This window comes from Scatophagus argus, chromosome 15, assembly GCF_020382885.2.
Source record: "Scatophagus argus isolate fScaArg1 chromosome 15, fScaArg1.pri, whole genome shotgun sequence".
NCBI lineage: Eukaryota > Metazoa > Chordata > Actinopteri > Scatophagidae > Scatophagus > Scatophagus argus.
This window is the reverse complement of record NC_058507.1, coordinates 12,367,634-12,380,527: the sequence shown is the minus strand read 5'-3', so window position 1 is coordinate 12,380,527 and position 12,894 is coordinate 12,367,634.

Sequence of the window (12,894 nt, the reverse complement as noted above, 5' to 3'; positions counted from 1 at the left end):
GACGCACCACGTGGTGACAGCCCAAACGTTGTCTTTGTATTCCCTCTCTGTCTCCCACATTAGAGCTTGATTGGTGCAGGTTGCTGACAGGAGGCTGTCAGTAGTTGTGATGTCTGAAGTGGAATATGTGCAAGTGAAGAGGTTAATTACACAACATTTAAGACCTTTCTTTGCCTCACCATTCATGCTGTAGCCAATCACGTCCAAGATACTCGCTAATCAAAAGTAGGCTGGCAGCTCTGCACAGTGGCAACAGTTTCTGTGATGGCGGCTCGTCTGGCAGGGAGCGCACGTCCTGCTGTTTGCCTGTTTGAGTTGGGTGGCAGGCTGGCACAGTTCCCCCTCTCTTTTAGTGCTATTCATTCATCGCCAAAAGAAGGTGGGGAATAAATGAGTTCGCTGAATTACTGATGAACTGGATCATTCTTACTTGTTTCTGGTTTGTGCTTCATTAAATCTGGCAATCATTTTAAAATAGGAGCCATTTGACTTCTATTCAAGTCAACAATAAGTCAGAATATTTAGTATTTTTTACTTTCTTTTATTCCAATGCCTCCAGAAGAGCCACATCAGGTATATTATCATGCTCTCCAAAAGTCTTATGTATTCCAAGCAAATAATAAAAAAATGTTTTTCGATATTAAATCAGTTCTGACTTTACCAGCGGCCTCTTGACCCATGGTCATTGTTTGCTTGTTCGCTACTGCATGAGACAAAGTAGAAACAGTGTAAGCACAGAGGTTAAGTTTCAGTTTGAGTGACCAAGCTTGAGGTTGAGCACAGCCAGGATTAGATATGAACTTCTCATGTGTCCCCCCTCGTGTGCTAATGTGAAGGCCCATGTCAACAACATCGTCACTCTGCCGCCTGAACTGACAACTCTAGCTTTCATCTAGTTCACTTTTAAGTATGGCCTCTTTGACCTATCGGAGACACACACACACATCCGCTCTCCTCACACTCCACAGGACCTCTCACCACTGCCGTAATGAGCGCGGCTGCTGGAGCTCAGTATGGGCTTTTGAATGAGGGTGACATTATGACAGTGAGAACATGAGCAAACCAAGAGGAAGCTTTTACACAACCGTCGAAGCCTCATTTCTAAAAATGCTTTCAGATTTGTATTTGAACTTAATCTTAAGTTCATCTACAACATTCGCATCGCATTTATAGTGGCTTGACCAACACAAGTCTAACATGCTGCTTAGGCAATGAACGTGAGGTGGGCCGGAAGGACAGAACTGTGGTTGATATTAAGAATTTGATCTAAAAATATGAAGGGCTGCAGTCTGTAATGTGTGAGTGTGAGCATGTGCGAAAATCTCTGGATATCAAAAGATTCATGGATGACTTTCATTGTACAGGAAGACCCTGCTAATTATTTTAAATTATGATATATATTATGATATATATTATTCCTCTGTAGAGCCTTATATGGAAGATCGTACAGTTATACGGATTCCCGACGCTATTAAAATCACAGAGACGAGTCAGGGCCTCTTTTTTTTATGATTGGTATTGTGGAATATGTGATTATGTTTGGCTTTCTCTCATATAGCGCGAATCATTTTTACAACAAAAGTGCCTGTTGTTTATTGTGTGCTGTGGTACAAGAAAGTAATTTGACTTCGGTCTTTGTTGTTGCAGTAATGTAACTGGGTGGAAGAACCCTCTGAGGATGGAGCAAAACATAATGTCCTTGACAGTGCTCAGCCCCTTTCTTTTCTAAATGAAGCAACAAGACATTGTTCAAAACAGCAGCACTGAGATTATTTCTGGTGCCAATTTCCCTAAGGTAATGTTCATTGTGTTTTAGTGTATGTTTTTCCATAGCAACTGGGATGAAATGGTTATTGATTTGCTCGGGAGCAAATTAGGCCTCACCCTGGAGTATCCATGCAATTCACTCTGCGCTGCCTCGATTGTGCTATGAACAACCTTCGCCAGATATTTCTTCCTCCTCTTTAATTACCACTGGTTACCTGAATGGCATGGCACACAGAGCTGCCCTCGTAATTAGCTGTCAGCTGTTTTAAGGCACAGCTCATTGATTAGGTCACCATCGCTAATCGGACGTGAAATCCTGCTGCCTTGTCCATTGATACAGACAAGAGTGAATGGCGATTCTAAGAAAGTAGTTAATTTAAGTAAATTTAAAAAAAACATCTGGTGAAATCATGAATTTATGAGCTTGAGCATCCCTTTTAGCTTCCACAAAAGGATCTGCCTGGGGTCCTCTCAAAACCAATAAAAAAAGACAACAAGTTAAATTCACACAATATCGATAGGATAAGTAAATTTAATATAAATATAACAACTACACGTGAAACAATATCTAGCAGTAACCACTAATGGAAGCAAAAACAAAATTGTCACAAACATTGATCCATCTGATGTTGGTGGGGAACATGTTTCAGGTGGACCAACCTTAATAAATGACAGTCCTCATCATACAATTTGTTTTTGGACTTGTTATTATAAATGACCAGTAATCACTTGACTTGTTATATACCCATGACAAAACCAGGATATAAAGCAGCATATTTCACTAATTTCACTGAACTGTATTACTCTAGATGACAGAATGAATAACAGAAGACAGAAGATTTTAATTTAGCCGAGATAATCGTTTATGCAGCTCACACACATCAACACAGGAAGAGCAGTGAAGAACTAATCTGGCTGCTCTGTTCTGTTCTGTGTAATTTGATGGGTGTTTTTTTTTTAAGATGTTTTTCAGCAGCCCTTGGTAGGATGACTGGGCAGTTCCCCAGATGTGACCAAGCAGAACTTCAGAATCATTCAGAACAATATCGTTCACACAGAAGGTGGAGCATATGCAGAACATTTCCTTGAAATGGCAATGCCATTTCTCATCATTGAGACAATCTGATCAGTAAGACAGGAAATTATCTAATTTAACATGATAATTTTTAATATGGAGTTACACATTAAACTCTGATTGGCCAGTCTGTTGTCATGACATGAAGTCAGGTGATGTGCTCCCAAATGGCTGACAGAAAACATTCAGGCTTGACATTGTGATGTAACGAATAAAAAAAACCCAAAGAGCCATAGATACTGTGAAATGTTGTCGACTACTGTTCTAAACTAGTAACCACTACGTGAGGTTAAAATTTGGCAGTTGCACTGTAAATATCGAGATCTCAGTATGTTGTTTCTTTGTTCATCTGCAACCATTGATCTTCTCTCTGGAAATGTGACTAGTCTGGATGAACAGGTGGGCCAGTGCCTATAGGCATGTGAACTCCAGGCCTCAGCAGCTCCACCACAGAGACTTTGTGCTCGGTAGACTTTTGGCGGACGTGTGGCAGTCCCTCCTCCTCCTCGTTGCATCTCCGCAGCTCCCCTAACACAGTTGTTCATGAATATGGATGGCAGGCAAGGCTCCCCTGGCATCATCAATGTGCCACAAGCCCATATAAATCACATCACCATAAAACCTCCAAATGCTCTGACGAAGAATGTAACACGAGAACAAGCGGCAGAAGTCAAGAAGACAAGCAATTTTTGAGAGGAGAAACACTGGGTTCTTGGTTAGGTGCTTGTTTGGTGATTTGATTGGGCCCTGTATTACTCTGCAGTAGTAGCGTTAACAGCCTCAGACATCTCATGTGACAGGGCAAGATGCGGTTACATGCACACACAGTTTATCTTGGCTGAGATGGTGACAGGCACTCATGCACAGCTGCAGTAGATGTTGGCTCTCCTTTCTCACCAACAGGAAGAAAAGCTCTGATATCTTTTCACTGTGAAAAATGAGGGCACACATTAAACTCTCATTGCCCATTTTTGTTGCTGTACTTCATAGATCAGCAGGTTTCACACTGAGATGTTTGAGTATGATGGTCAGAATCTACGGAGCTATAACAGACTGAATTTAATGAAAGTGTAAAGAGTAGATGGGTATTTCAGGTTACACAGTTGGTTTCTATGAGTACCACTGAGTAGTTTTTGAACGTCTGTGTGTTAAATGTAAATTGCTTTGTGGAAAGAATGCTCGGGTAAATGCAAAATACATATAAATGGCACAATCAGTAGCTGGACTCTACACTGAGGGCATTTTGGCAGTCTGTTGGCAGTCAGCCTCACCCTCTCTTGTCCTTTCTGACAAAGCCATATGAAGCACACACAAATGCGTTGTGCATATTGTTACCTCTTATAAGACCTTCTAACCATCTGTAGTGTTCTTGAGTAGGAACCTTTGTGACTTTGGCTCGTGATAACGTGCACACCCCATGAGCATCCTCAGGCCGTTCAGACTGCGTCAAAAATGACGCATGCTCGCTCTCTTTCAAGGTGACCACTGTGCTCCAGCTTCAGCACTCAGTTGTCCGTCAAAAAGTTGCCAATGGCTCAACGTTTGCCACATTGCAGTGTAAAATCGTCCAGCTTTACTAGGTAGAATACCTTGGAGCATGAATCGTAGCTTGTAAAGGTGGAAATCTCTAGCCATCCTAGAATTTGATTCAGTTCTTATTCAAGTGCTGCAATGTGATGACAAAATTATGTATCAGTGAACCATGATGTCTCATGTACAACACAGCATATTTGTGACGGTCCCTAATTAGGTTAGACACAAGTTGCATGCAGTGTGGCTTTTGTCCAGTCCAGAAAGCATCTTGCTGTATTCTGCCTTGTGTGAGGTGAAGAAAATGAGGGGGAGGCAGAGTGCTACGTCTCCAGCAGCGGAGATCCGTCTAATTGAATTTATTCCATTCAAGATAGAGGAGGACTAAACCGGACATTAGTCACCTCGGCTGACAGAAGTCTCTGGTGCAAATGCTGAGTGGGCACTGGGCCACATGCATTGAGTTGTAACATTCTGCCTTAGTATAAACTACTGCAAGGTGCCCTGCCATCTCGTAAGTCACTGAACTGTACTTCTTGGTTTTTATTGTAAGACACAGCCCCTTGTGTTTTTGCTATTGCTGGTTTGAACACAGCCTTAGGTCAAGATATGACAGTAGTAGTAGTAGTTCAGCAGTACTAGTATTGTTAGAAACCTAAACTGTGAAAATAAACCACTTTAACTACTGCCAAATGCTGATTTTTGTTCAAGAAATGAATAGTTAGCTGTATAAAAGCATTATTATGACCAAAATCTCACACACAAAAAAAATGTAACATTGATTTTTTTATTATTTTTTTATGTACTTGATTTTTATTTTTTATGGACTTGGGGGACTAACTACAGGGGGACTATTTCTCTGCACCACAAAAGAGAACACAGTGGTATGCCTGTTACTTTTTCCATGATGCACCCCTGCAAACATCAAACAAGCCCATATACCCAAATAGGGGGTGCTTTGAGTTTGACTTTTTGTTCTGTTTGATGAGTGGGTCTTCCTCCCCCAAATCCACACATGAATATGGAGTAGCAGGGCTTCGATGAGGCAGGCAGGCAGGCATCTCCTCTCTTCTCAGAGTAACTTCAGACGAGGTTCCTTGCAGGGGGTCTGGAGTGGATTCTGGGGGGCACAACAATGCCTGCCTTCTTCACAAACCTGACACATTTGTCTTTGGAGAGAAGCTTTGCAAAATTCATTGTTTTCACCCTGCAAACACAGAGGATGGTTACAAGTCTCTGAAGCATACTGTATGTGTAAAGAAAAGAAGGGAATGGTGAAGCTGAAGTTTTGTGCATGAATGCTTTTCCCTTCTTTCTCTTGCTCTCCAATAGCAATGCAATAAACTGTAGATGATTCAAATGCACTGTGATCCCTCCTTTCTAATCAATAGAGTAGTCTTAGAGAATTATTCACTAAGGTTGTACATGATTGAACATGTGGCTGCAACACTTTGATCTTTCATGAGATAATTCATACAAGTGAAAGTAGTTACACGCAGTATTGCCCCAGCTGCCGCTGCTTTACATTTAAAATAGGCATTAACACTTACAAGTAACAATTTTGCTGATTCGATTTTTTGTAGTTCTGTAACTTCATATTGAAACATGACTCAAGCCTCACATGGTGACAGATAGGGGACAGAACTGCAATTATCTCTCAAACATCACAGCGGCATGAAAAACGGAAAGACTGAATAGAATTCCAATTTTATTGTCAAATTTTGTAAGCCATGTAAAATGAGTATGAAAATGTAAAATTCATTATACTGTCAAATAACTTTAAACTAGAACTCCAAACCTTTCATTACAATATATTACAGTATGTAACAAGTGCATTCTGCTCCACTGTAATGAAGCATAGATGAATAGTTGATTAATGCTACATATTTCATTGTAAAGCAGCTGTAAAAACATGATCGATGTTTTATTTTGGTGCAGCAGTTCTTTTGTTACTTTGGTTTCATGTCTGATCAGGCTCTGATTTCCTCAGGGACTTTGCACTCAAGCAAATCATCCATTTAGAGCCATGGAAATCTTGGCGAAATTGCTGAAAACGATAGCCTCTAACTCAATTATGACAACTTTAGAGCAATGCTCTCCCACTTCATACTGAATTAGATTAACAGTCGCCGAATGCTGATATTAAGCAAGTGATGAAATTACAACTACAGGTTTGGTGCTAAACAAATTATCATGCTGAGTGAATATTCCCAAATCTGATTAGCATGGTGAACTTCAACCCCTCTGGATTGAATAAGACATAATTTATCTATAAAGAGAACAGCTACACCTCCCTTTGCCTTTGACTTGTCTTTTACAGTAAGATTGATATTCAGATCTTTCATTGACATCCACTTAAACCTTTGACATAACTGCCTCACAGGCCATATCTCATTTACAATTTATATTGTTCATTTATATTGCATCTTTTTTTTCACCTATTCAGACATGAATCTGGCCCACGTTTATCCAGTTTTGGCCACAGCTGATTTTGGCACATATTGACCAAATGTGTTGAATTGTTTTTTTTATGCAATTTTTTTCAGGAGTAAACAGTTATTTCTAGAAGAGGAGAGTGAAGTGTTGTTTTGGAACTAAATGGGGTTGGCCCCTTGTATACAGGTCATTGTTATTGCCCTAGGTTAGGATTAGGGAAAAACTAATGCTAAGATATGCAGTGGGATGGAGATGCGGGTAGAGGAGGGTTGAGCACGGATTGACTCCTTAATGTAATTACACCCACTCAGGGGAGAGAAGAAGACAGAAGTGGGCTGGGGATTTGAGAGAGGGATGTGACAGCCTCACAATAGAAAGCAGAGGAGTGTCAGCAGACCTGTCTCAGGGTTGAGGGTCGGCCCCATGGCCCTCGGGCCAGGCACAAGAGATTAAAACATCCTGGCTGTAGGGCCTGGAAATGGTGCACCTCAACACAGAATACAGGAACTGGAATTAGAATAATGGGACGTGAGGATGATCCATACAATTCATTGTTATTCCAAGCGCATCAACTGGGTTTACTTGTGTGCAAATTATGCTGCCTGTGCTTGTTGCATTGAATTTAAACAAAATTGAGAACGTGAAAGTGTGTGATTGATGCATAATGTTTTGCAAGACTTGTTATTAGGCTTGTTATTTCTGCCAGGTGTGATTTCCAGTGTAGACAATGTAGCTTTAACTTCTTGACATACAATCACAGAATGGTTGCCCACTCTGGCGTTGGCACTCCCTCACACAGAGGAAGAAAGAGAAGGCGGGGTGGTGGTGGTGGAGGGCTTTGATGAAAGGACCGAACCCAGCCCCCCACTCACACTCTTTCCCTCCCTCCTTCTCTTCCTTGCCCTGTGGAGTTAATCTGGCAAAGAGGAGGCAGCATCAGCCAATTTACACAAGCTGCATGCAGCTTTTTTTGTGCTTCGCCTTCTCCTTTGCTCGCCTCGCCTGAGTCTCCACCCCCATCCACCTCTCTGTTCTTTGTGTGTATGCATGTTTGCTCGTGTTTTTGTGCACAGTGTCTGTGTTATTCTGCATGCACTGAGCGGTGGAATAATTCCTAGTACAGTAAGGTGAAAGACGGTCCAACCCCTGAGGCTGGCAACACCTGCCTTGTGCAAGCTGTGCAGCTGAGGTGTCATGGCACAGGTATCACCACCACCGCCCTCGTGTGCCCCCCATTTATTGTGCAGTCTGTCACTTCTAATGCCTGCCTACCTTTACTTGTCTTTGTTAGTTTTCATTGCTGTTGTATTGTGCCTTTGAACAAAAGTAAGAAAATGGATTAAGAGTTCTCTATTACTGAGTCCCTCCCTCCCACCTTCCCTCCATAATACACACCGATACACAGTGATGTCAGATGAGCACCTTTTGGGCATCTATGCATATGAGACTCAGCTGTGCCTCTAGAAAAGAGGAAATTGACAAAACATGATTTAATTATCAACAAGGCTTGGATGGCAGTAAAATTAATAGCCTGAATGATGCTCTGTGTTTTATTCACATCATGGAGGATGGATGTAGGCGTTAATCAACAGTGTTTACTCTGTCCATCACTGCGTTCGAACAGTAATTACCTAACCTTAAACTGTGGTTTTTGTTTTGTAATGTATTAGTCATGCTGGTGAGAGGAGCTTGTTTCTGCTTCCTGCTGTAATGTGTTCAATAAATCCTCCAGACACGCTGATGCTCATGGATTCAAACATTGTGGCCCATGGTTTTTTTTTCCTCCACCAGGCTTGCCCAGATCAATCCAATCAAAGTCCATCTCAGCCGGATGTGAATTATTTAATGAATAGCATCTGGATGTGTGGCTGTGCATGCATCCGAGTTGTGATGGGAATGGGAACTGAAGGGACATGGGGATGTTAATCTTCATCAGTGCTGCAAATGCTGTAATATTTTTAGGCTTGTGTTTCTTCTCAACATGTACAGGGATTTGTCTGGTGTATTATCAGTTGCAGTTATTGTTCTGTGTAAATTATAGTACAAACTTTGATTGCCCATGAAACTTTTTTAACGCATTCTGAATTGAATCCTTTCAACATAATAGATTGCAGATTAATGACTATGACTATGAAGATAAATTCCAAATAGATTTAGATGTGGCACCAGAATTTTTTTTTTCTTAAGAGTCAGTGCCATCTCCTTTGAATTTGTAAGTCTGCCTCTCCTAAGCCACTGGTCAAAGGTGAAGGAAACTGTTCTCATTCTAATTTACACAATGATGCCTCAGCACTTTGTGTGCCTTGGGTCAATATAAGTCTGCCAGCACCTCGTGCAGCCTGTCAGAGTCAATAGACTGGCTGACATGACATGTCCTGCACCAGTGATTGAATTACTGGCCATTTGTCTGCCGTGATTGTCTTGCTGTCATATCAGTGTTAATCTCATTGTTGCCGCTGTCTATCATATCTTCATCGGATGTGACAAAGAAATAAAAGAGTATTTTGTAGGGATATTAGAATTTGCTTTGTTACTGGATGTCAGCTTTTCCCATTAAGAACTATCGTAAGTACCTTCATGTCTCATGACAGAATCTGAACAAGATGTCTGCTTTGTCAACCCTCATGTTTTTATTCTATTTGCAAGATTTAATTTACATGCACAATATAAACCTCAAAACAACAGAACTCTGTTTAACAGTGTAATTAAAAAAAATACATAATTCAGTTTTGTAGCTCTGTAGTTTAGAAACATATTGTTAATGCATTCTGCAGAGAATCCCCATTTGCATGAATGATAACATTTGATTTTTGTCAAATAACGCCTGTACAAGCCCTGATTAAGCCTGCATGATGGCAACAATGATTTTTCTGGAGACTAACACCACTACTGTACAGAACCATGTTGGCAGAAAGTGTTTGCAGCTAGGTGGGCTCATCAAAATGCCCTCCCGACACAATATGTCACAGTGTAAATATATATCAGTGCATGCATACGGTATTTATGTAATGTATATGTCCATGTGTTCTGGCTGCTGCACCACATTTTCAGTGAATTAATTACTCGCAGGGTGCAGTATGTAGTAATTACTGCGAAGGAGTGGCATGGACTGAATTACGATTAGTACAAGTAAATAAGTAAAGAGTCAGAGGAGATATCAGCTGAAAGGAATGTAATCATTTGTCTTCAGATAAACAAGAGTATTATATTTCATGATGTGTTCATTGTGACCTGTTAGCTCATGTGCATATACTCAGATATTGTGTGTAAAGGTGCCTTAAAGTTGCATCTAACATACACTAATAGCTAGTAGTTGTTGATAAATGAAATGAATAACAAGTACATATGAATTACAACTAAATGAATGCTTTTATCCTGTCATATCCTTGGCATTATACTCCAATAATACTGTCACAAACCATAGCATTGTTAATAATTCAGACATAGTGGAATATGCATGCTTTTTCTCTCATAGACTACTTAAAATGCACAGACTGAGTCTCTTCAAATATTGATTTTCTCCTGCTCTCCAGTTGTGTGTTCATGCAGAGAATTTAGCTCTTTCTGTGACATATGAAACAAAGGAGTGTGAAAAGGTAGTTAGGTGACAACAGTAAATCTGTTTCTCGTCTAGTCTTCTTCCAGAGTATTCTTGTCCTTTAGCTCAAGATTTGCATTAGTTCCTACCGAACACCATTTTAATTTTGTGCCATCTTGTAATATAAAAACATATAAATTCCACCTAACAGGATAAAGCGTCTCAATAATCTAACAACAGTAACTGCCTGGCATGTATAAATTTATTTTTATAGCCTGTCAGGTCTTAGCAAGACGCTTGGTGGCACAACTTCAGAGCAACTCCTTGATGGCTGTAACTCATCTGCTGCAGTTTTCAAAATCTCATAGTTCACCTTGCTCCTCTGATCTGGACCCCGCCTGGCACGTATTATTTAGCAGGGAGATGAATGGCCGATTGGGCGTTGCTCATGTGTCATGGCGTAAGTCATGATAAATAACAGGAGTAGACTGACATGACACAGGACAGTAAAGAGTAGAGATATCAGCATCAATGCGGGCTCAACCGACCGCAATGTAATTTTGCAAGTCATTAAATCACTGCCAGAGAAATATGAGTCCAAGGTTATTGAGCACAGTGTGAGTGATGGAGACTTGGAGTGTGTCCACGAGGCTCAAGTTGCTGCGGAAATGAGATTTAACACGGTGTCATGTCACAGACCTTAGCTGAGCAGAGGAGGAAAACACATCAGAATTGTATCTGCAATTCTTGGGATGTTTAGTGCTTTATGTTGGTAGGAATGATGGACTGAAAAAGGACCAACCCAGTGATGCTTCACCGCTGCCTTATGTTCTCCATAGCACAGGTTTTTTACTTAACAGGATGTTGTGTTTTCTCTGATGGACTGTACATATCTAGTACATAATAGAAGAAGGAGAAAGGCAAAGAAGGGCGAGGTGATAGGGGTTGAAGATGTGCGGGGCGTGTTGGGGTGAGAGATAGGTGGGGTACACCATTCAATTTGTGATGGACCAGATGCTGTACCCTCAAGCGAGGAATTTTACCCCAAACGGTACCTGTAAAAACTCCATCTGTTGAAATGGGCCCTGGAATATGTCAGCAGTAGCTGAAGGCTCTCTCACTGTGCTCGAGCTGGCTGTCTGGCTTTGAGAATCGTGTGTTGTCAGCTGTACCCCATGGGCTGAGAGAGGGAGAGAGATGCTGCTATGGCAGTCTGACAGCAGGGCTGTGGCAGCCACAGCCTGTACCATCTCTCTCAGAGCCCAAGAGGGGAGGAAGGGGGGCCAGAGAGGGGAAAAAAGAAAGCGATCCTATCATAACATGGAGTCCATGATGTTGAATGTCAGTGTTGTGGAGAGATTGCAAATCACCTCTTCTGAATGTCACAAAAGGTGCCATATGCATACAGCTGCTGCATTTGCTCTGTTGGATGAAAATGAGAATGGTCAGCAAGCTTCTGGACAGATGCGTCAACCAGCAGATGTGTCCTCTGATGCAAGAGAAAAGTCAATAGGTTCACAGTCCACGGGAGTTTTACAGATGGTAAAAAAATGTGTATGTGCCCGTACACGATTATGTATTCGAATTGGCTTACAAGTTTTGAACTGTTATTTGGGCTTGTCTTAAAATCAGCCTTTAAGTGTGGTTATGGGGTTACAGTAATTCAGGGAGCACAAGCCCTGCAGCTTGCTCAAGGAAAGCCTCAGGCACAGTCTCATATTGTATGATGATGTGACTGCTTGCAAATCATGCTGTAAATGGAAATGAAATGATTTGGAATTACAAACATCTAATTTGCATATTGTGTTTTTTGCACATATGTGTTTTGTGTATTATTTTGATTAAAATATGTGCTCTTGACATTTGCTTTTATCTAAACTCGAATCTGTAACAGCAAGTGGAGTTTGACTGTTTGATTAATTCCCATTTAATCATTACCTTTCAATTAGGGTGTGGTTGAAGGCTGAGATATATTACTTAGCTTGGAGTAATGTTAGTTCAAACTATAAGGGACCTTAGGGTGAGGCTGCAACAAGAACCACTCTGATCAGCGATCTCAGATTTAGAGGAAGTGCAGCTAAATGATTACATTCACACCACACGCTGCCAAACACACACACACCCACTCTGCAGCAGGAGGCAAAACATTGCCTGCAATTTTCCATCCAGTCTTACTCAATTTGACCTTGAAATTTCACCCTGGTTGAAGATGTCCATTTTTATAAAGGACTATAGATGCAACTTAGCCAGCTCCTGCCTTTCTTCTCACACACGTCAAGTAATATAGTTATAGTGAGGTAAACGTGATTTCCTCCCCATGGCTGCAGTCAGAAACAGGTAATCTATAGCAGTGGATGTGCTGTGGTTCATTGTCATCCCACTGTGGTTAGAGCTGGACATCTGTCCTCTGCATGCGCTTAGAGGACATTTATACCCCCACAAGCAAAAACTGTAATACATTTCATTTGCAAATGAGGTCAAACAGTGGGGTGAAACCTGCAGCCAGCACAATGCTGTATTTTACTTTCATTTTGTCATGATTTTCAGT